This window comes from Gopherus evgoodei, chromosome 2, assembly GCF_007399415.2.
Source record: "Gopherus evgoodei ecotype Sinaloan lineage chromosome 2, rGopEvg1_v1.p, whole genome shotgun sequence".
NCBI lineage: Eukaryota > Metazoa > Chordata > Testudines > Testudinidae > Gopherus > Gopherus evgoodei.
In genome coordinates this window covers 131,611,643-131,634,616 of record NC_044323.1, presented here as the reverse complement: position 1 = coordinate 131,634,616, position 22,974 = coordinate 131,611,643, and positions in this window count along the sequence as shown.

Genomic DNA, 22,974 nt, shown 5'->3' with positions numbered 1-22,974 from the left:
AAACTCTGGGTAACATTCTGCTGCCAACATGGAAGAACATCAGTGCCTGCCCAACAGAGATCCAGCTCAGCCTTGTGCCCAGCTTTCCTGGCCAGTTAGCTGCCACAAGTTACGAACCCAAGCTGCAAAATCAAGCCATGAACTTAAGCTATCTTCAGGACTGGTAACTATGCAGCAGCTGCAGAACACCTGATGAATGTGGGTGTGTGTGTGTGAATGTGTGTGTGTGTGTATAGGTATTAGGTATAATGTGTGTGTATAAGAATTAAGATATTAGTTATTAGTCATAAATTGTAACCATAATAAATGTGGCATCTTTGCCTTGTCCCCTTTAATAAGATCCTGCTGGTTTTTACTGGTCTAATATAATTGGTATAACATGCTGACACTAGCTAGTTGGGCTGGTGCTGAATCCATGGTCGCACAACAGGAGAATGTATGTACAGTGTTTAGCACTATATACAACACAGAACCTCTAGCTTGCTCTTTGGACAATTCTACATTGTCCTGTTTCCCACTCACTTCAGCAACAGAGCAGTACACAAACAAACGGTAAAACAGACATTCCCAATCTTGTAGGTGAGCACGGAGGCCACCTGCCAAATGGGGTTCAATTCAAAATCCAGGCACAGGAGGTGGTGGTGCCCTCCTTATAGCTTTTGAGCTCAGTGGTTAGAGTAATCACCTGGGATGTGGGAGACCCAGATTCAATTCCTTCTCCCCCACCAAAGGGGGAGAGAGAAATCCTGCCTTCAAATGCTTTCTCTATCAGTAGAGTGCACTAACCTCTGAGCTATGGGATATTTTGATGGAGGGCTTGGAATCTCTCCTGGTGAAGCTATTCCACTCTGAATATACCATGAAAGACCAGCTAGAGCAGGAGGACTCTTAGGTGAGTGTTTTAACCACCAGGCTATAGAATCAGTATCACTTGCGCGCTCTCTCTCTCTCTCTCTCTGGCCAAATGACTGCGCTATTTTGGATAAATACATAACTAATCACTCTTTTTCCTATTTATCCACACTGGAAGAGCTTCAACAGGAAAACCTGAGGGAGTTCTACCATAGTCCAGTGATCAAAGCCCCCTCATAAGGTGGGAGACCCCTGTGCAAAGCTTTTCTCCCCCTCTAGCAGAGATGGGGTAATTGAACCTGGGTCTCCCACATCCCAGACAAGTGCTCTAACCACCAACCAAGATTTAAGTAGGTGACTACTACTTCTGTGGGCTTCATTTTCAGAATGCCACACCTGAGACATGTGGGATCTGATTCTTCAAAAGCGCTGCATGCTCACAGCTGCAAACAAAGTCAATGGGAGCTGCAGGGAGCCTGCACCTAAAGCTGTGTTAGCTGGTGGAAGAAATACAGTGGTAGGAAAGCAGCTGTGTATGAGCTCTTACCCTGTCTCTGACAGTGATTCCCTGAGAAGCCTCAGACAAGACCCTTTGCCTTCTTTGGCTCAGGTGTCCACCCATAAAATGGGAATAAAACTACTCCGCTATCTGAGATGGAGTTAGGAGGATAAAGGCATGAATGTCTGTGGTGCTCAGACACTGAGCAGTTGCTTCTTTTAAACCTTGTCCTCCTAACATATAATTAGGCTATAGGTCGGTAGAGGAAGTTACCCAACATCAGTGTGTTATTAGACTCAACACTAGACAGCACTTGCATTGCCATCTTTGCTGAGAAGTGGGGAAGCCACCATTTTTGTGTGAATTGGTGAAAGGTAAATTAAAAGGGTCAACTCTAGCATACTTGTACTAAAAGGTACCCATCAATTATTAAAACATCTGCAGAATAGTGTAAAAATGTGTCCAAATGATTATAAGTGGAAAGTTGTATGGTTTTTAAAAAAAAAATCCTGAGCCATCTTGCTCTTCCCTGTCATGTAAGAAAGCAGGAAATCTGAAGGTATAGTTCAGGAAACCTGTTAAGGTTACAAATCCATCCACCATCTCTCAACCTCTCTGGGTTTTTCTATTGTAGTTACCACTAGATCCTGAGAACCCTTTAAAATGTGTGCAGTGCTCACTGTTACTTGTATGGTATTTTCTTCTACAGTATAAACACACAGATACAAAAGTGTAATATGCAGTTATACCCTTAATAGACCATAAAAAATGGCACTATGAAATTTCCAAGTATTTCCTCAATGAGTCTGTATCAAGATTGCTCAGCTCACGTAAAGAAAAATCATGTAATTGCCAGTCTCTGCAAACTCAACTCAAAGTTCAACTGTGTGTTTCAGGCTCCTGAGTAATCACTAGTAATAAAGATTCTGCAAGCCAAATTCTGTCCTCAGTTACCTGTGTAACCCCATTTTCTTCAAAAGACTTACACAAGTGTCATCTATGAGCAGAATCTGACTGGCTGAAACTGGGTCTTGGACCCAAATCCAGCAAAACACTTTAGCATGTTCTCAAGGTTCCTCCCCCATCTGAACTTTAGGGTGCAGATGTAGGGACCTGCACGGACACTTCTAAGCTTAATTACTAGCTTAGATCTGGTAACACTGCCACTACCCAGAAGTTTCAGTGTCTGGAACACTTCCTGTCCCCCCCAAAACCTTCCCCTCCCTGGGCAGCCTTGAGAGGCTTTTTCACCAAGTTCCTAGTGAACACCGATCCAACCCCTTGGATCTTAACACAAGGAGAATTTAACCATCCCCCGCTCCTTTCCCCCACCGATTCCTGGTGAGTCCAGATGCAATCCCATTGGATCTTAAAACAAGGAAAAATCAATCAGGTTCTTAAAAAGAAAGCTTTTAATTAAAGAAAGAAAGGTAAAAATCATCTCTGTAAAATCAGGATGAAAAATACTTTACAAGGTAATCAGATTCATATAGCCCAGAGGAACCCCCTCTAGCTTTAGGTTCAAAGTTACAGCAAACAGAGGTAAAATCGTCTTAGCAAAAAGGAACATTTACAAGTTGAGAAAACAAAAATAAGACTAACACACCTTCCCTGGCTGTTACTTACAAGTTTGAAACGTGAGAGACTGATTCAGAAAGATTTGGAGAGCCTGGATTGACGTCTGGTCCCTCTTAGTCCGAAGAGCGAACAACCCCCAAAACAAAGAGCACAAACAAAGACTTCCCTCCACCAAGATTTGAAAGTATCTTGTCCCCTTATTGGTCCTCTGGTCAGGTGTCAGCTAAGTTTACTGAGCTTCTTAACCCTTTACAGGTAAAAGAGGCATTAACCCTTAACTATTTGTTTATGACACATGTACTTTATATACCTGAGTGTTCCTGGTTGATTTGAAGCCAAAGGGACTTGAAGTCAGTGGGGCTACTCACGTACTTAAAGTTAAATATGTCCTTAAGTGCTTTGCTGGATCAGAGCCTTAGCACAACTTTGTGGCAGCAAGTCCAGGTCAACTGGCTTGGGCTCACACAACAGGGCTAAAAGCAGCAGTGTGGACATTCAGGTTCAGGTTAGAGCCCAGGCTTTGAAACCTGGGGAAAGAGGAAGGTCTTGGAGCTCAGCTTCCAGCTCAAGCCCTAGTCCCTACACTGCTATTTTTAACTCCACAGTGCAAGCCCTGTCAGAGCCAAAGTCAGTTGACCTGGGCTTAGAGATTCACTGCCATGGGTTTTTTCGGGTTTTATTATTATTATTATTATTATTTATAATTCTATTGATGATGCATGAGCCAGAATTCAATCCTGCTTACTCACAGCTGTACTGGCTGTGTCAGGCTAACAGAAGTAAGTCATGCAATCCTACTGTTGGCACTAAAGTGAACAAATCCATTTCCGAGTAGACACACATGTAAATCTCTTGAGAGAGGAGTGTCAGTTTCACATGATCACTATTTAGAGCAGAGCAAACACTTAAATATATAAATAACTTTAAATCTGTGTTTCATGTTTACCTCCTGCTTGACTTTTGTGCATTTCTTTGTTCAGTAGTGATAATGACAGCCTTGCTGGTAAGCCTTTCCTGCCTGGTTTTGGGAAGGTTTGTGCATTTGATAACAGTATTCAGCAGTCACTACAGTCATCTGATATGTATGTTTAGAAGCCTCCAATAGCTTAATTGGATTGAGCTCTGTACAGAGGAATTCCTTTGATCCTATGGCCATCTGTCATCTACTTCTGACTTTTATCCTCTGCCTTGGATTCACACAAGGGCTGTGGTTCATTTTAAATTAGGTTTCCCTTGGAAAAATAAGATACCAATCTCTAGCTTTTACCACCAATGAAATGGAAAAACTTCCCATGTGCAATATAGTTTGACAGGAGTAAGGCTGCTAGGATTTATCAAAATTTTAGAAGGTTCTATAAACCTTTCTCTAAAAGCTACAGAACTGAATAGAGGATGAGATCCTTTCTATAGGTCCTTAGAACCCTCCTGTGGAACTCTTTAGTAAGTATGTAATTATCTACTACATTCTATAGGATGGTTAACCAAAAAAAAAAACTTCCTGTTAAATGCTACAGGACTTTTCCATAAGAGATCTGTCATCATAACAAGAAGCATTTTCCTCCTGATTTGAAATTCCACCCAGGCCAGTAGCAGGCCAGTAGCAGGTTTAAAAGTGTACGGGGTAGGGGGAGGGATGCTGGAAAATATTTTAGGAGCCTTTTGGAGAAGTTTCATCAGACGAAAAATCTCTGGTCTGGTTTGTGTTTGGAAATGGATATTTAATTTTGATCTCTGAGTAATAACTAGAGCTGGAAGGAAACCAGTATTCCCGTTCAGCAGGAAATCCCAAAATTTCAAGTACAATGTATTCTGAAATGGAAGGAAAAATGAAACTTCAACTGTTTCTGCAAAATAGAACTTCTGATAATTCATTTAGAAACTGACATTTTGTTTTGACCTTTCTGAAACACTTCTTGGGGTCCCTGTGCTGCCCAGAACCTCCAAAGTGAGGAACAGGGCAGCTTAGATAGCCTGGGTGCAGCACTGCCAGGGTTTCCAGGCAGCTGAGAGCCTAGAAGCCTTGGCTCTGGGACAGTCATAATGGTAGGCTGCCCCAGAGCTGGGGACCCTGGAAGCCCTGACTCCTCTGCTGCCCTGGCACTGGGGACCCTGGGAGTCCAGGCTGCTGAGGAGCCCTGAGAGCTGAAGCCCCAGAGCTTGTAGGCTCCTGGCTCTCTGTCCACATGCTAAGCAGGCTACCAAGGAACTGGGTGGGCAAGCTGGGAGGAACCCTGCCTGGTCTCTGTCAGAATTTCAACAATCAACACGGTCCCACGGAACATTTGGATTTTGAGAAACTGGCATTTTCTGACTGAAGAATGTTCCATCAGAAAATTTCTGACCAGTTCTAGTCATTTTGCATTGCCTGGATTCTCCATTGTAATAGGACAGATTGTCAACTGAAGATACTATTCAACTGAAATATGTTACTTGCTTTCACAGCACAAACCCTATTCTTGGGAGGCTGCAGAAATAAGAAGTTTTTGCAGAAATGCTTATGTCTGTGAATCATTTTACACAGCCAAATAGTCCTATTGACTCCAGTGGGACCTGACTGGCCCAGCAATTTTACCAATCTCTCTGTGGCTGCACACAGAGTGCCGTCCGAGTTCCTCCAGTCCAAATCTGAAGCATATCTCCATTCCTCACCCCCTGATGGGAGAGCATGTGCAATGACGAGGTGAGCAGCTGCAGATAGGGAGGTGTTAGTATTGAAGATTAGGGTACTGCACTGAGATGCTCTGGCTGCTGGATCCCTCTAAGTGTGAGCAGGAGCACTGTGATAATGATTTTCACTTCAGAAGGTTTCTCTTACACGATTAATTTAAAGGGAGCATGTTCAAATGTACCTGAATCTTTTGGATGGCATGAATGACAATAGTATGATTAGCCTTTCTGAGACATTAACTGAGGGCTAGATTCACAAGGGGGACATAGACACCCAGGGCCGGCGCTACCATTTAGGCAGCCTAGGCAATCGCCTAGGGTGCCAGGATTATTTGGGGGGTAGCATTTTGCGGGGGGGGGGGCGGCAGGCGGCTCCAGTTGACCTGCCGCAGGCATGCCTGCGGAGGGTCCGTTGGTCCGCGGCTCCGGTGGAGCTGCTGCAGTCATGCCTGCAGACGGTTGGCTGCTAGCGCGCCTCCAGTGGACCTCCCGCAGGCATGCCTGCGGCAGCTCCACCAGAGCCACGGATCGACGGACCCTCCGCAGGAATGACTGCGGCAGCTCCACCGGAGCCGTGGGATCAGCGCAGGGGGGTGGCGAAATGGCCATGCGCCTAGGGCACGAGAAACCCTAGCGCTGGTCCTGTAGACTCTTACATGCCACTTTAGATGCCTACAACCACTGTTTAGTTGTTACGGAGATCTTCAAAATCCCTGTTCAGCTGCTATCTAACTTTGCAGGCCTAAACTCCCTAGATGCCTGCATTTCCATTTCCTGCATCCCCTCGGTGTCTACATTTCTGCCACTTGGCAGGTGCACAGATGGCTCATTCCTGATACCGCTGCAGCGTGGCACTTAATTCATACCTGAACCCCAGCAGGATTCATGAGCTACGCATTCCTCTCCATCTCACCTGCAGGGCCCAATCTGGTAGGCATGCTCAGAAGCTGCCTAAAAGCACACCTACTGGATTGCTGCCCCCCAAAAAAAACACAGGAAGAAGGAAAGGTGGTGCCCCCTAATAGCCCTGGGGTTAGTACTCCTTCCTCATCCTGGAGGACTGCATGTTCAAATCCCTCCTCTACCTGATGTAGAACAGGGACTTAAACCTAGCTTGCCCACATGAGTGCCCACTAAGCACTGTGCTATGGGGTACTCTAGAGTAGGTCTAGCTCAGGGTTTCTCAAACAGGTTGCCACTTGTGTAGGGAAAGCCCCTGATGGGACGAGATGGTATGTTTACCTGCCCCGTCCGCAGGTCCGGCCAATCGTGGCTCCCACTGGCTGCAGATCACTGCTCTGGGCCAATGGGAGCTGCTGGAAGCGGTGTGGGCCAAGGGACGTACTGGCAGCTGCTTCCAGCTGCTCCCATTGGCCCGGAGCAGTGATCCAGACAGTGGGAGCCGCAGACGGACCCGTGGACAGGGCAGGTAGACACACTGGCCTGGCCTGCCAGGGGCTTTCCCTACATAAGCAGCGACCCCTGTTTGAGAAACTCTGGGCTAGCTCAATCTCTCTTCAATTAAGTTCTTCCATTTTGTATAAAATATTTAAATGTTCATTGGAGTAGGGACTGGCACCTGGGTCTCCTAGATGAATGTGCTAACCCTGAGACTATAGAGCAGTGGTGGGAAACTTGCGGCCCGTCAGGGTAATCCACTGGTGGACCGTGAGACAGTTTGTTTACATTGACCATCCAGAGGCACAGCTGCCCGCAGCTCCCAGTGGTTGCAGTTTGCTGTTCCCGGCCAATGGGAGCTGCAGGAAGCGGCAGCCAACACATCCCTGCAGCCTGTGTCACTTCCCATAGCTCCCAGGTTGCCCATCACTGCAATAGAGTCATTGTCATTCACACACTCTCTCTGGCCCAATACACCTCCTCTTCCTTGTTTTTTTCCTTGAGAAAGGATTGACCTAGCTTATGCACCTAACTCCAGGAGAAGGTTCACAGCTGTGAATCCCAGGCAGAAATAGGTGCCACCCTCCAGCCTGGAGTTAGACACCAAATAATCATTGAGGCCTAATGCCTCTCCTTGGCATTTCCTACCAGCTAGCTTAAGTGGCTCCTGTCCCTGCCAGCAGGTATATGGGACCTTGGGGAGCAATTACCACACAGGTGGGGTGCCAATTAATTTCTTTATTAAAGGAAAAAGGAAGTGGTGGGAATTTAACAATGAAATACGATGGGATGGGGTGTATAGGGTGTTTACAATAGACAATGATGTGGGGGTTCTTCTTATTGAACAGTGTAGGGAGTTCTAACAGTGGGGTACAGTAAGTGGGGTTCAGCACAATGGGGTACAGTACAGTCAATAAGCGTATCAAAAAGAAATGCAAAATAAAATGGTAGCTTCTACATAAAATGGTCAACAATCTTAGATAGAATGTATTAAGTGGTTAGTGGCCTTATACACAATGTAACACAATGGTATCAATGCAAATACAAAGTATATCAGAAAAGTGGAAGCAACCAATGGGGTGTTATAATTAAAAGTAAAATGTGAATATAAGTGAATTTATGCAATGTAACGGTATAAAGGAAAAGTAATGACTTAATTTGTGCTGGGTCAAGGAACAGGGGGCGGGCGGGAAGTGAATGATTAGTGGCAACTGATGAGAGGAGAGTGCGGCTGGAAGCAGCGAGAGACTCTGAAGCCCTGCAGGGTAAGGACAATGGAGCAGCGTGATGGTGATCTTCGGTAGGGGAGGGGCAGCGGAGAAGTGTAAAGAAGGGCTAGAGAGAGGTTTAAGCAACAAGCGGACACCAAAAACAAAGGAAAAAAATGGCAAAGGGTTTGGGAAGTTCAACAGAGGGAGAAGCAGCAAGGGGTTGGGAGGTTCGGAGGGTGATGCAGGCGCGGGGTGGGGGCAGCAAAGAGTTATAACAGGGAGACACGGAGAAGCACACAGAGGGGGAGATTGGAGAGGGGGAAAAACAGACACGGGAAAGTTCAGGGAGAGATCGGGACAGCGGGAAGACGAATGTAAGCAGCAAAAACCTTATCTATCTTAACCAATGACTAGGCAAAACAACAAATATCACAATTCTAAGCAAAACTATAACAAGCAACTATACGGAGCAACAAAACAGCAAACTATAACAAGGCAGGTGAACTTACAAGCTCTACAATCTTAACAAACTATGACTTATTAAACTAAAAAAACAAAACCTATGGTGCACCTTATGCTATGGGGAAGTCACAGAGGGCAGAGTGGTATGTGCCCAGGATACAGCTCCCAAGGAAGCCAAGGGATGGTGGCTGCAGCAGTGGAATACAGCTGAAAGCAGGGAGCCCGGAAGCAAAGCCCACAGGAGCAGAGCTTAGCAGCAGCACAAACTTATTTTTAGCAGCAAAGCGCCACTGAGTTTTAAGACACAGACCAAGGTTTAACTTGAGTCTGTGTGCTGGGGAAACAGAGCCAGCAGCTAAAATAATAAAATAAAAGTAGGGAAAGTTTCACAGAGGGATTCTTACCAGTCCCCAAGGCAGCAGCAAAGGCAGAAGCAGCAGCAACATCAGAAGAAGCAAGGAGGGTTCGGTACAGTCTCAATAATCAGGAGATCTCTCAGGTAGCAATTCATTCTTCGTGGGGGGGGGTTCAAAAAACGGGGGTACGGTCAAAAATAAAACGAGAGCGGAGAAAGGACCCCCCCCCCCAACCCCTGGCTGATCAGACCAGGCAGCAATGCAGGAACCTTTCTGATGTTGGTTTAAAAAATGTCTGTTTTTAAAGGCAAACTTAGGCAGTTTCCTGCCAGTAATCCTGATAGGCTCCCTCTGTCACAGGGGAGGAGGCACAGGGAAAAACCAGGCAGGAGAGCACAGAAACATGTCTGGGCAGAGTCCTGTGCAATAGGTGACTCAAAAGCACATGAGGCCTATGACTCATGCCCAGGATCTTAAAAACACAGTAGGTCTTGCAGCTCTGGACATTGCCTGCCCTACACCAAGCCCAGGTTCAACAAGGTGATAACAGGACTAACTCTTTGAACAGGGCAGTGGTCCCATTTAGCACGCAGCACAAGTAGCCATCCCTTTGAGAAGGGCAATGGCTCTTGTTAAACAACTCAAGGGGCCCTCCCTTTGAGAGGGGCATTGGCCCTGGTAAATGACTTAACAGCCAGGGAAGGGCGGCCACAGGAGGAGAACAAAAACAAAATGGAGTATGGGGACAGCTGTAAGAAACAAAATGGAATAGGGGGATAGCTGTAACAGACAGCTCCCTGTTTGGATTGGTGGCTTTTTTATCCCTTTTTTAGGTACCTGTCTCTCCCCTGGCATTTTATGGGAAGCACTGGACCCTAACTCTCAGCTGTGAATTCAACTAGTTAGGCATTGCTACTCTGAAACTCTGTTGCAAGTCCCCCTTATGAATCTAGCCCTTAGTTCTTACCTACAATCCCAGTGGCTTCTGTGCTATTTGAAATAACAGGGTTGATGGATTTTTCTAAGTAACAGAATCTCAGAAATTGGAGATGAGAGAAGATCTCTGGGTCAGCTAGTACCATCTCTGTTGCAGTGAATGCTTGTTCACTGCAGTCTATTTGTGTTGCTTCTAGTACTTCTTTGGTCCGTAGTATCAGGGGTAGCCGTGTTGGTCTTTATCCACGAAAACAATGAGGAGTCTGGTGACACCTTAAAGACTAACAGATTTAAAAACCCACTTTACCCACAAAAGCTTATGCCCAAATAAATCTGTTAGTCTTTAAAGTGCCACCAGACTCCTTGTTTTTCTTTGGTCATTGTCCCTCTGATAGGGGAGACAATTGGCTTTCACTGTTTAAGTCAAACTCTTTTAATAATGTGTGCATCAGCTGTGCTTTAGAATAGCCCCCTCTTTTCCTAGCAGTCTAGCTAGTCCTTGTATGGGGCTCTGAGAGAGAGCAGATACTGCTTATTACTAAAATATCATAGATGCTGTATCGTTGAAGTAGCCCTTTTTCAGGGTATTAAATTCATGCACTTCTGGATTTAAGAAGAGAACATCATCCCACAGCCCTTTAGCCAAGGAACATGCTATGAGCAGCCAGTATGAATGTGAATTAGAGAAAATATCAGAATAATTTGAAAACACATTGGATTGAGGAAAGAGAGCACCTTTCTGAGCTTGGCACCAGGAGCAAGTGCTGCATGTTTTCTGTCTGTTTTGTCTAGCTTCACCTGGTGCCAAAGGAAAGTTATAAAAACAAATGTTTCCAGTGTAACCCATGTGGCTTCTAATACACAGGTACAGCTCTTCTCCTTTCTTTCAGCCTCTAGGCTTGAAGGAAGTACAACATTTCAGCCAAGCTTTCTTCTCCTTCAGCGGTTTAGAATATGTTCCTGGCTGTTGATGTAGTGTAATTGGAGGAAGCTGACTCAGTTCCTCTTTGAGCAGTCACTGCTGGGAGGGAACTCACTCCAGAACCTGATGTATGCCATTAGGAAAGCAAGGGGAGTTTTGCCATCGACTTCATTAAGCATTTGGCAATTTTGTAGCCTTCTAGAGTTGATGTGGGCAGCTGCCCTATCCAGGTAAGTAGTAATTAGCATCTGACTCCTTCACTAAGTCTCAAAGGCGAAGAGAAAATGCCCCTCTTTTTTGCTTAACGTGTTCAGGCTGTTCAGAAATAAACAGTAAACTCTATATGTGAAAGGTACATTTTTATTTAAAATCACCAATCCTGAGCAATGTGAAGTGTGATTCTGCTCTGAAAAGTGACAAGGTAAAAATAGAGCAGTCTTAACTCATCAGCTTTGCTTCTGGTGGGTATTTGTAGTCACATCTGCTTCCTTTAGTGAGTATGTAAGTGTTTACTGTTTATTCCCCTGTAAGCCCTATAGAGCCATCTTGCCAAAATAATACCTAAAAACACAAGCATTCTCAAGTGGTCAGTTCAGCAGCACATATGGTTCTGGGAGCTGTCAGATACACCTTGTTTCTCTAATAGCTGGGGAAACACATATGAACTGGGCTCTGTCCTCAAACTTAGCATCTGGCCTGGCTTGGCCCCCGCACACCCTCTGGGGCACCGCACGGGGCTGTGGCTTCCCCAGTTCCCAGGTGGGGTAGAGAGAGAGCAAGACAGCCAGACTGGGCTCCCCTGCTACCAATGCCTAGGACCCAGCACCAGAAATCATTCTCATTCTCATCTCTGGGATAATAGCCTTCTTCTGCTGCAAGTAAACATAATTCTGTAGTTCAAGTAATAGCAGTCTATGCTGTGATGCTGCAAGTTTGAGGGTCAAACTCTTCTGAAAATAAAGAGCATGGGTGTTAGAATTTGGTTTACCTTTTTTACTTTTAAAAAATTAGGCAATTACATACAAAAGTACAACCTTAATAATGTTGACTTATCATAAAGTCAAGCACTCCAAATTAGGAAATGCCAGATTTACAGTTGTCCAAGCAACCTTCAATTGACCCTCTTCTGCATATGCATTATGCTCTGCAATATTTTATTTATATAAAAATGAACTTCCTCTTAAATTTAGGTGAGAACCCTGGAATAATTATTGGAATGATTATGTTGTAAAATGTCTTATGTAGAAGTGAATTTGGATGTTGTATTTATAATTTCATCGCTCATTTAGTATTTTGGTTAATGACAGATCTTCTTCCAGATGGGGCAATAAATGGTAGTGTGTGTTTTGAAGAAGTAGCAGGATATGTCTGTGCTGCAAAAGAAAAGGGGTGGGTGTGGTTTTTTTGTTTTGTTTTAAATCGGGTTGGCTAACTCATGTTAGCTAAAGTAGGTCTACACTTAGGGCAAAGTGTACAGTACAGACAATGCTCTCTCAGCTAGCACAGGTATAAATAGCTGTGTAGACAGTGAGATGGTGCTTAGGCAAGTAGAGAGCTTTACGTGCCTGAACCCTTAGGCTGTGTTGTATGTGCCTGTACCACTCTCACCATGCCCAAGTAGCACTTCCCATGTTTATGCTGCTATTTTTAGCAGTGGAGTGTCTCACTGCCTCCTCTCTGCCAGAGCCATTCACTGACATGTTTAGCTACACGCCACAGTGTGGACACAACCTGCCTTTCACTGCATGTACCCTACATGCTGCCACCACCAATGTAGACAAGTACAGACAAGGTCTAAATTGGGTTCTAATAGCAGTGAAGACACAGTAGATCTGCTTTTAGCTGGTGTTAGCAGCTAGAGTTAAAGCCGTAAGGGGGCTTCTCTGGCAGCAAACCCACATGCTACAGACGCTTGTTGACCAATACTCATGGATTTGCCTCCCTTGGCAGAAAATGGAGAATTCCATTTTAGCATTTCTTCTCCCCCTCTCCCCCCAACGTTTCATGTGGCATCAGAGGACACACTCTTACCCCTAACTCTCCATGCTGGGGAACAGTGAAGCGAACCACAGCTTCACATACAGCAACCGTGGCACTCTCAGGTATGTATAGCTAGAATGAACTGAAATGGACAAGAATGTTCTTTCCCCTTGCTAAGTTCTGCTCCATTCATTTATTTCAGAAGTTTGTACTTTGTGAATTGCAGATTGCCTTTTTGCACTGGTTTTGGTATGTAATAAAAATTAAATTCTGGTAAATAATTCTTCATTACTTCACAACATATGCTGCAGACTGCCTAGTGCTACTACAAGCACCTGCTTCTTGTTTTTGTACAGACCTCATAGGATCAGTGACACACAGTATAATCATTATAAATGAACATCAAGCACCGTAAAATTAATAGGTGCATTAACTGACAGTGTTATATTCATAAAGGTACACCCAACATTTCTTAACAGACCACACTGGGCCAGGTAGAACATGATCCACCCCACCATATTACTGGGGCTGACTGTTAAAGTGCTCTTGCAAGGCTTTCTCAGCTGCCTAGCTCCATGTTCAGCTCATCTAATAGTCCGTGTGTCTGGCTGTTCAAGCTCAGCAGACAAACACTTCACCTCCACCCTGCTGGCAACTTCTCCTCCTTTGCCTCACAGATATGATGCAGGACACAGCAGGCATCTTAACCATCGGATTTTTTTCTCATTGAGATCCAATGCTGTGAGTAAAGACTGCCAGCATCCCTTCAATCTACCAAGGCACATACAACTGTCATTCTGCACCTGTCAAGCTAGTAGCTCAATCTTTCCTTGGCACTGTTGAGATGGCTGGTGTATGGCTTCATGAGCAAGAGGTAAGCTAGGTCCTGTAGGGTCACTACTGGTATCTCAACATCACCAATGGCAAGCTATTGGTCAGGAAAGGAAGTCCCAGCTTGTAGCTTTCTGAACAGTTCTGTGTTCTAAAAGACCCAAGCATCATGCACCTTCCCTGACCAGACACACTGATGTCAGTGAAGCATCCCCAGTGATTTACCAGGGCTTGCATAACCATAGACCAGCAGCCCTTTATGTTGATGCACTCAAAGCGGTGTGGTCCCAAGCATAGCAGTCAGGCAGCTTTCGGCGGCATGCCTACGGGAGGTCCACCTGCCCCGCGCCTTTGGCGTACCCACCGCTGGATTGCTGCTGAAACTGCAGGACCAGTGGACCTCCCACAGAAATGCTGCTGAAAGCCGCCTGCCTGCCGCCCTCACAGCAACCGGCAGGCCATCCTCCACAGCTTGCCACTCCAGGCACGCTCTTGGTGCGCTGGTGCCTGGAACCGCCCCTGTTTCTCAGGTTCAGAAGCAGCGTGCCATCATCTTCAGCTGCTCTATAAATGCCACCAACAACCTTGAATTGGCTTTCACTATGTCCCACAGCAAGTTGTCCACCATGAAATCATCATGTCCCTTCCTGAAGCTCTGCAAATAGCAAAGGATTGTGTGTCTTGTGTTTGCTATGCTCATTACACTAGTGCAGAGATGTGCAGGCTTCTGTCAGAAATGGCGAAAAGCAAGAAGCGCTGCAGGGGGGGTGGTAGTATTTTTTTTTCTAAAAATACACAAAAATTAAGGGATATGCATGACACTGTGGGGTGCAGATGACATTAGAGGATAGAGAAAGTTGTATGACGGGAATTGGATCTCTTACTCCTAGTCACCCCTGCATGACTCATTTGTGCCCCACTATGCATAGCAAACATTTCTCAAAGGACAGTGTGCCAGATGGTGGTGAGTAGCACACTGGGCTAACTACCCATGGTGCACCAGACTGTGCATTGACACGTACACAAGGTGAATACGTGCAGTGCCAGTGCAACAGCTGAGTATGCACACATATGATATACTAACTGCAGCAGCTTTATGCTGACATTACTCATGTTGACCAAAGTCTGTAGTGTAGACATGACCTGAATGCCTTATTTCCCAGATATAAAGGAAAGAAAGTCTAATGGTGAGGGAACAGGGGTGCACTCAGATCCCCTGGCACAGGAAGGATAGGAGGAAGAGTATGCAGAGACCCTGGCTTGTGGGAGGAGGGAATGGGTTACACAGAGAGCCTCTGGTGTGGGCAGGGGGAGTTTAAGGGGGTCCATGAACTAGAGGGAGATGGGAGAGTGGCACACAGAGAATTTGTGCAGGGGAAAGGAGGAATGCAAGAAGCCTCAATGTATGTAGTGACCTCAGTCTACAGAAGCTATGAAGTGTGTGACCCCCTAGTATGTTTAATTTAAGCTATTGGGGAACATAGGTTGGGAGGATGCTATTGCTCAAATTGGTAGGTGGCCAGGATATGGAATAGGACACCTGTAATACATGCACATACAAATGCCATAGTATCCTCTCTGACCACAAGTGGGTGGGAGTTCAGTTGTGCCTCTCAGATGAAGAGCCGTGCTTCCAAGAGCACACTGCACTTAGCACTGTGCTGGAGTGCTGGTTTTGGCCTGACTGAGAGGGAAGAGCGTCACCTATTGAATTGTCGTTTGCAGTGTTGTTGTAGTCCCATGATATGAGAGAGACAAGGTGGGTTAGGTAATATCTTTTATTAAACCAACTTCCATTGGTAAGAGAGACACGCTTTCAAGCTACCCAGAGCTCTTCTCTAGGTCACAAATCACAAACCTATTAAATCATCTAATACAGTGATCTTGAATGAGATGAGAAAACATATGAGTTAAAACCATATTGTGGCCAATGTCCATTGTGAAGAAGGATTGCCATTCCTTGCCCCATAGGGGATGCTTGTTTAGTGAGGCAGTGTGAGCATGAGCACAAGCCACTCTCCTTGAAGGAAAGCTGTAATCCACTGTGTCAATCCTCCTTCAAGGAGGAGGACAGTTGCAGGCAACATATGTGAATCCACACACACCTAATATTAATCTTGTTATAAAACCTGGCCGGTCATTGTTCTGCTGACTGTTAATGGAGAAATTGTTGTGGATGAGTAATTTTCTCCTTCCCCTAGGTTTCCTTTGAAAGATTACACTCATTTAAAAATAACTGCTCCTTATATCACTCTCCTTATAAAAAGAAATGGTAACACAGAGGAACAGCTAGCATTAGTCATAATAGTACTAGACATAAGGGGTGGTCTCTACACTTGTATATGCAATGGTTTACTGCCTGACAAGAGCACATTGACCTACTCAAAGGGCATCCAGGCATGATGATTTACCAGTTGTACTGTGACGGCACCCAGAGGTCCCAATTGATTATTTTGATGGAGTAAGTGGGCCCAGAAAGTCAAAGGCACATGACCATCTCACTGCAAAACACGAAACAGTTAAGCATGGCTTGGGGTTTTGTGTACAGAGACCTCAGCCTGCTTAGTCCCATGGCAAATACGCCATTGAAAATCTTTTAAACTTTTTATTAAAGATACAGAAAAAGAAGGAAAAACAATTAAAGCAACTGAAATGTCAAGTATTATATATGGCTTGCATTTTAATAGTATCCCTTATTTCCTTTGCCTTTAGCTATAAAGAGATTTCCATAAGGAAATCCCCCGGTTGAGTCTCTTAGATAGTATTAGAGAGGGTAATAACGGTCCTTTTTTTGGAGGAGAGGGGGAAAAGTAGTTAGTTGAGATAGTCTGGTGCCATTATTGTTAAAGTCCAATCCTGTTTCCTTTAAAGGACAAACACTCACAAAAAGAGAGAGAAAAGTACAGCAAAACTAGAGAATGCAGCTTCTGTCTTCTATGTTGACTCTTACTTGGGGAGGTTCAAGTCCAAACACCCCTTCTGTCTACACACAATTCGTCTAATTCAGGCCTGGGCCCCAGGACCCCACGGGGTGAAGGGTTCGAGCTGGGATCCCATGGAGGTCCAGGTCCAAACCACCATTTTACAGTGTGGACACAGCGTGGGCCTGGACCCCCAGACTCATGTCCTGTGAGTTAATGGGTGACAAAATCAATATCAGAATACTACCTGGGGTTTGTGTGCAGTCCCGAAATATGCCGAGGAAGCAGAATGGCTATATAATTCTTTGAGAGTTCATATTACCATGTGTGTTTCAATGTAGTCCTTGGGTAGAAGCATTCAGAGCAGTCTACATCCAAAGCCTTTCAGAGCCATAGGGACACAGTCATCCATGGGGATGCTAACACAGCATCCTATTGATTCCTCCATGAATTTTGATCCAATCCCAGCCACTGATAGATGCAAACTTTTCCTATAGTAGGAACCCTAGATCAGTTGTCAAATTTTGGGGAAGTGCATTTTTCCCAGCCGCTCCTCTGAAGGTCACCAGCCCACTCCACTTGTACATGTGCTGCTCTGTCACCATTCATTTGAAGATCTCTGTGGCATACATGGCTGGTTCACCACAGGCAGCTTGGAATAAAATCTACCTTTGCCATTCTGGAGCCTGTAGGATTGTAATGTCCTCAGGAATGTGGAATGCCTGCAAGTAGACAGCAGGCTTATATAGTAACCCACGGCTCCCCCTCGGGAATACCCCCCAGAAAAGGCTAAGGAGCTCTGCAATTTTTAAACAAACAAGAAAAAAAAATCTGTAAACTATAACTTACCATGGTCTGTGCAGTCTTTTCACTGTGATAAACTGAGTTTTGTCCAAGGATCTTCTTGGAGCTGAGGTGTTCCTCTCAGAATATGTTGCAGCTCAGTTTTACACAATGTCAATTTCTGGCCTGGAGATTCCACAAGGCATTTTTGCCTGTGGATGAACTGAGCCTGTTGTGAAGCACTGAAACAATAATGCACTGCTTGCTGTAAGGCCCTAAGAGCTCTGATGCCCCTTCAACCTTGGCAGTTGGGCCCACTGCAGCAGGTCCCTGGGATGCAGAACTGTCACAGACCAGAGCAACCGGAAGCCCTTTCATGTTGAACTTACAGAACACCTTCTGGACAGGGCCAATGAGCAGGTGTAGTATCAGAGAGAGAGGATTCGTGACTAGTGGCATGGCACAGACAGGCTACAGTGCAAGAGGACAAAGTTGCAACACACAAAGAGAGGCTTGCAGCATAGTTTCTAGAACAGGAACATCAGCTAAGGGATGAAGATAGAGCCCAACAGAAAGACCTGTCTGTGCTTGAGGGCACCAGAATACAGGCTGCTACTGCACTCATACCACATTGTCATGACCCACAGGTCTGAAACCTGGGTCTGCAGGGTTTATAGGCACAGTGTGATACCAAACCTCCAGCTGGAAGCCTGCTGAGGCTTGCATACCTGGGACCCATCAAGCTCAGCCCCAGTTTGAGGCTCCACCCTTGCAATCCTATTGGTGGAGTCTCGGAGCAGCTGATTGGCCTGCTGGTCCTACTTAAGCCAACAACAGGAACAGGAAACTATCTGAATAACTGAGCTCTACCCTGCTCTGGACTTCATGCCCTGTGCTTCCTGCTTCCATGGCTTGATTTACTGGCATCCTGAACTGGTATGACTCCTGACATTTGATTTGTGATTCTGATCTCCAGTTTGTCTCTTGACTCTAACCTCCTGGTATCCTGACCCAGACTGCCTCTGGTTCCTGTCTTGTGACTGAAGACTCTGACTGCTAGGTCTGGCTGCCCACAACCTGCCTGTGACAACATCTGGAGTCCCCTCCATGCTTTTATGCGCTGCAGACCAGAAACACTTAAAACAATTCCATGGTTGTGTGAAATCAGGACTTGACAGCAGCTGGATCAGGCAAATCCACCCACATGCAGGCCTCCATCCCCATGCTGACTTCCTCCCCCCGTAGGCCTTCCACTCTCATGCAGACCTCTGCCCTCATGAACAGCTCCACATCCTTGCAGCAGCACTAAGGAAGGGAAGGGAAAAGAGAATGGGGGGTAGGTGCAACACATTGTACCACAAAGTAGCACTCTGTAACCCTCATATTCATCACTGGTATATGGTAGTGATATTTCATACAAAGAATGCCATGTACGATACCATATGAAAGGTCACGATCTGCTGAAACTCATTGTTCTGTCAAGTACGCATATTATTAGTGTATATGAAATTATGAGGTTGTCAAAATTAATGGAGGGGAATACTTAGGATAGGAAGATACTGGTGCAGGGATCTCTGTGGTTAAGTAGAGTGTAATTCAAGAAGGTGACATATTGCCAGAACAAAGGGCAGAGCTTTTATTAATAGGAGGATTCAAGATTCTTGTGTCTTTGGCCAAAATACACACAGAAATTGATGGTTAGAAAGTGATTTAAAGGTGAGGGTCATGGATAGTATCTCTGTTGACATGCTGCAACATCCAGTAGGATGAGAAAAATTGCTTGATCCAAATACTGCTTAGTCTAATAAGGTTTAGGATTAAGGTGTGCTTACTTTTTATTTTCTTTAACTTTTACTTTTATGCTTGCCACTTATAATCACTGAAAATCTATCTTTCTGTAGTTAATACACTTATGGTGGAATCTCCTTCCTTAGAGGTTTTTAAGGTCAGGCTTGCCAAAGCCCTGGCTGGGATGATTTAGTTGGAGATTGGTCCTGCTTTGAGCAGGGGGTTGGACTAGATCAGTGCTTCTCAAAGTGGTGGTCCGTGGACCGGCACCGGTCCGTGAGCCATCAGCTGCCAGTCCGTGGAGAGTTTCCTCATAACAGCATTGAATAGGATAATAATATGGCACCGGTCCCTGGCACACTGGAAAAAAAAATTGCCGGTCCCCCACATCAGATAGCTTGAGAAGCACTGGACTAGATGACCTCCTGAGTCCCTTCCAACCCTGATAATCTATGATTTTAATGCTTTATCTTAACCAGCGAATTTATCTGAAATGCTTAGGGAATCTGCTCAGATTACAAAGGCTGGTACATGTCCAGTTTCCTTTGATGAAGTGGTGAACTAGTTAATAAACTGGCACTACTCAAGAGAAGGGCTTGAGCAGTGTAAAATGATATATTCCTGAGGTGTAAGGCTGGGGGTTTGGGAGATTTGCTGGTGTTTTGCTGTGTATAATGCATGAGAGCATTCATGCAACTTAGTTATGTGTGCCTCTGCATGCCGGTGGCTGAGGATATGGCAAGTTTCTGGGCAACAAGTTATACCACTTTTATTAAAGCGCTGGAATTAAACTGCTGTTGCATGTCCACACTGTGCTCCTTGTGACAGCCAAGCACACCACATTAGCAGCTCTTGCAATGGCAAAGAGAGCAGTGCATTGTGGTAGCTATCCCACTGTGCAACTGGCCACAGGGTGCTTTGGGAAGGGTTTGCAATGCCTCATGGGGCAGGCAAAGCATCACATGATGCAGGTTTCCCCATCCCATTGTTCCATGGGCATCCTACTACACTGCCAGCTGCTTTTCAACTGAAGTGGGTGTAGGGGGGCAGAGTGTGTGACAGGGAATGTGTGTGTGTATGGAGGGGAGACAGTGTGTTCTGGGGGACAGAAAGTGTTTCCGGACGCTGTCTTGTAAGTCCAGACAGTGGCAGGAAGCAACCGGTCCTGAGGCAAGGGGAGGGGGAAACCCCAACATCAGCCCTTGCCTCTTTCCCCAGCTCTCTGCCCCCCTCTTTCTCTCTCATACCCAAACAAACACACACACACACACACCTGCCTCTGTGTTCAACAGCACGAGCATTCCACATTAATGGTTTGCTTTGTGTCCCAGAGCAGATCAGCACAGCATGCAATGGCTGTCAGAAATGGAGCTTTGAAAGGGGAGGGGCGCATGTCTCCAGGGCAGTTGAGTTCAAAACAATGATCAGAGTAGATACTTGAGGGATTATAGAATACTTCCAGAGGCCAATTGATTGCATTCTGAGTTGTAATGTGTTTACACTGCCAATACAGCCCTGGAGTCTGTGTGCTTTAAGGCTTACGACACTCATCAAGGTGGGTTTTTTGCAACCCTGCAACTGAGGAGTTTCTGCACACTAAATGGCTTGGCAGTGCGTACATCTCGGGAGTTACAATGCAGAAAGCTGCTTTCCTGCACAGTAACTTGCCAACTTACTTGCCAAGGCCTGAGTGATAACAGTACCTGGAGGGGTTTGCTGCTTGTCACTAGCAAAGCATTGTGAGAGACAGCTCAGGCTGGAGAGTTAGGGGGGCACAGCAGTCCCACAGTCCCTACTGCATCCCGGGAATCCCATCACACTCGGTAATTAAGGGGATGTGGTATGGGGACCCTGGAACCTACCTCTCCACTGGGTCTCAGAGTCCTGTACGAAGCAACACTGGAAAGGTCCTCCTGGCAGACAGTCTAAGTCCACTGTCCTAGGCTATTTCCCACCTATATCCCTTCATATCAGGGGGTGGCCTCTAGAGTCCAAACAGTCTGTAGTAGTGTGCCTGGAGTAGTGACCCCTTGTGGACCTTTTGTGGCATGCTTCCACGGCCTCAGGTCCCTCTGGGCTGGGCAGATGCACGATTGGAGGGGGCCAGGCCCCACAATGTTCTTATAGTCAAATAGTAAAGTTCACTCACTTCTGGGTGCTCCCTAGGTTCAACAATCTCCCTCTCAGTAAGGGACATGGTGCTTCTACCCCAGCAGCTGTTCCAGCTGTCAGGTTGGTAATGAAGCTCTCCTCATATAGAGAAGCAGAACTGTCTCTTCTCCAGCCAGCCCTGAACTGAGTCAGGTTCTCTCCTTTCCTTCCCCTTCCAGGCCTGGCATTGGCTGCAGATATAGCAGGGCAGGGCTAGCTGGGCCCTCAATCTCTCTTTAACCTTTGTTCTGGTGGTATGAGGTTTCTCTGCTCCATCACACATCTCTCCCTCCCTTATGATACCATTTGGGAGACATTCCTTCCCCATCAGCTCTCTCACATCTCACGAAAAGAAATCCACATTCACGTGGGCTTTTCTGGCCCACTGTTGGATATGGAAGGAGAAAGGCTGTGGGTTAGTATCCTTCATGTAGAGAGTCATGGTCTGTGACTAAAGCAAACTGAGTGCCCAGGGAGAAATACTGAAGTGGGTCCATAGCCCACTTCTCATCCAATGCTTCCTTTTCCATTACAAAGAGAGCCCTCTCCTTGGGGAGCAACTTGTGGCTCGAGGATGGCACTACCTGGGATAAGACAGTACCCCCAGTGCTTCATCTGAGGCTTTGGTCTGTAGCAGGAATTCCAAAAGCCTGTTCACAAGCCTTGGTCCACTGGATCTTCTTCGGGCTGTTACTTTTTAGACCAGTAAGAGGGTCTGTAGTGGTTGATAACCCAGGAATAAACCAGCCATAGTATCCTGCCAAGTCTAAAAACTGGCATGCCTGTTTCCTCAAGGAGGGTGTGGGGCATGTCTGGAGGACCTGGACCTTATTCACAAAGTGCTGCACTGTGCCTTTTCCCAAAGCGTACCCAACATAGGTTGTTTTGGTCTTGCTCAGGTGACACTTAGTGGGATTTGCTGTCAGGCTGGCTCCCTAAAGGAACTGTAATATTGTAGTTACATGTTTTAGGTAGTCTTGCCAGTTTTGACTGTAGATTACAATGTAATCTAGGTATGCAGTGGTGTAATGGTGGTTATGGGGTCCATCAGTCATTGGGGTGTGGCTGGGTCTCTATGTAACCTGAAGGGCTCTGGAACAGGAAGAGACAAAGAGGGGTGGAAAAGGCCATTTTTTCCAGGATTCAGGTATGAAAGGGATCTACCAATGTCTCTTGGTCAGATCCAGTTTGGTCTGAATATGATGGAGCATTAAATGGATTCCCCCAGGTTGGGTATAGAATACAGCTGAGAAGGTAGTGATCAACTGCCGGACTTGGGTCCTCTGTTATAGGTGAGGTTGCGTCTGTTTTTGACCATCCCTGGCTCCAACATCCTGGTGGCCTGAAGGCCCAATTCTGGTTCCAATGAGTAAGGGAATATAGGTAGGCTTTCTTTGGTTTTCCATGATTTTAAAAGATTCACATGGTAGATTTGTAGGAGTTTTCACTTGTCTGACTATTGCGTTTCCTAATTCATCAGCCCCACCTATCGTATCACCTCATACAGGCCAAGCCAGTGGACTAGCAGCTTTGATTCTGCAATGAGCAATAGTAAGAGAACTCAATCATCAAGTTGAAACACCTAGATGCAGCCTTTTCATTATAGGCTGCTTTCTGGGTGTTCTGGGTGTGTAAGAGG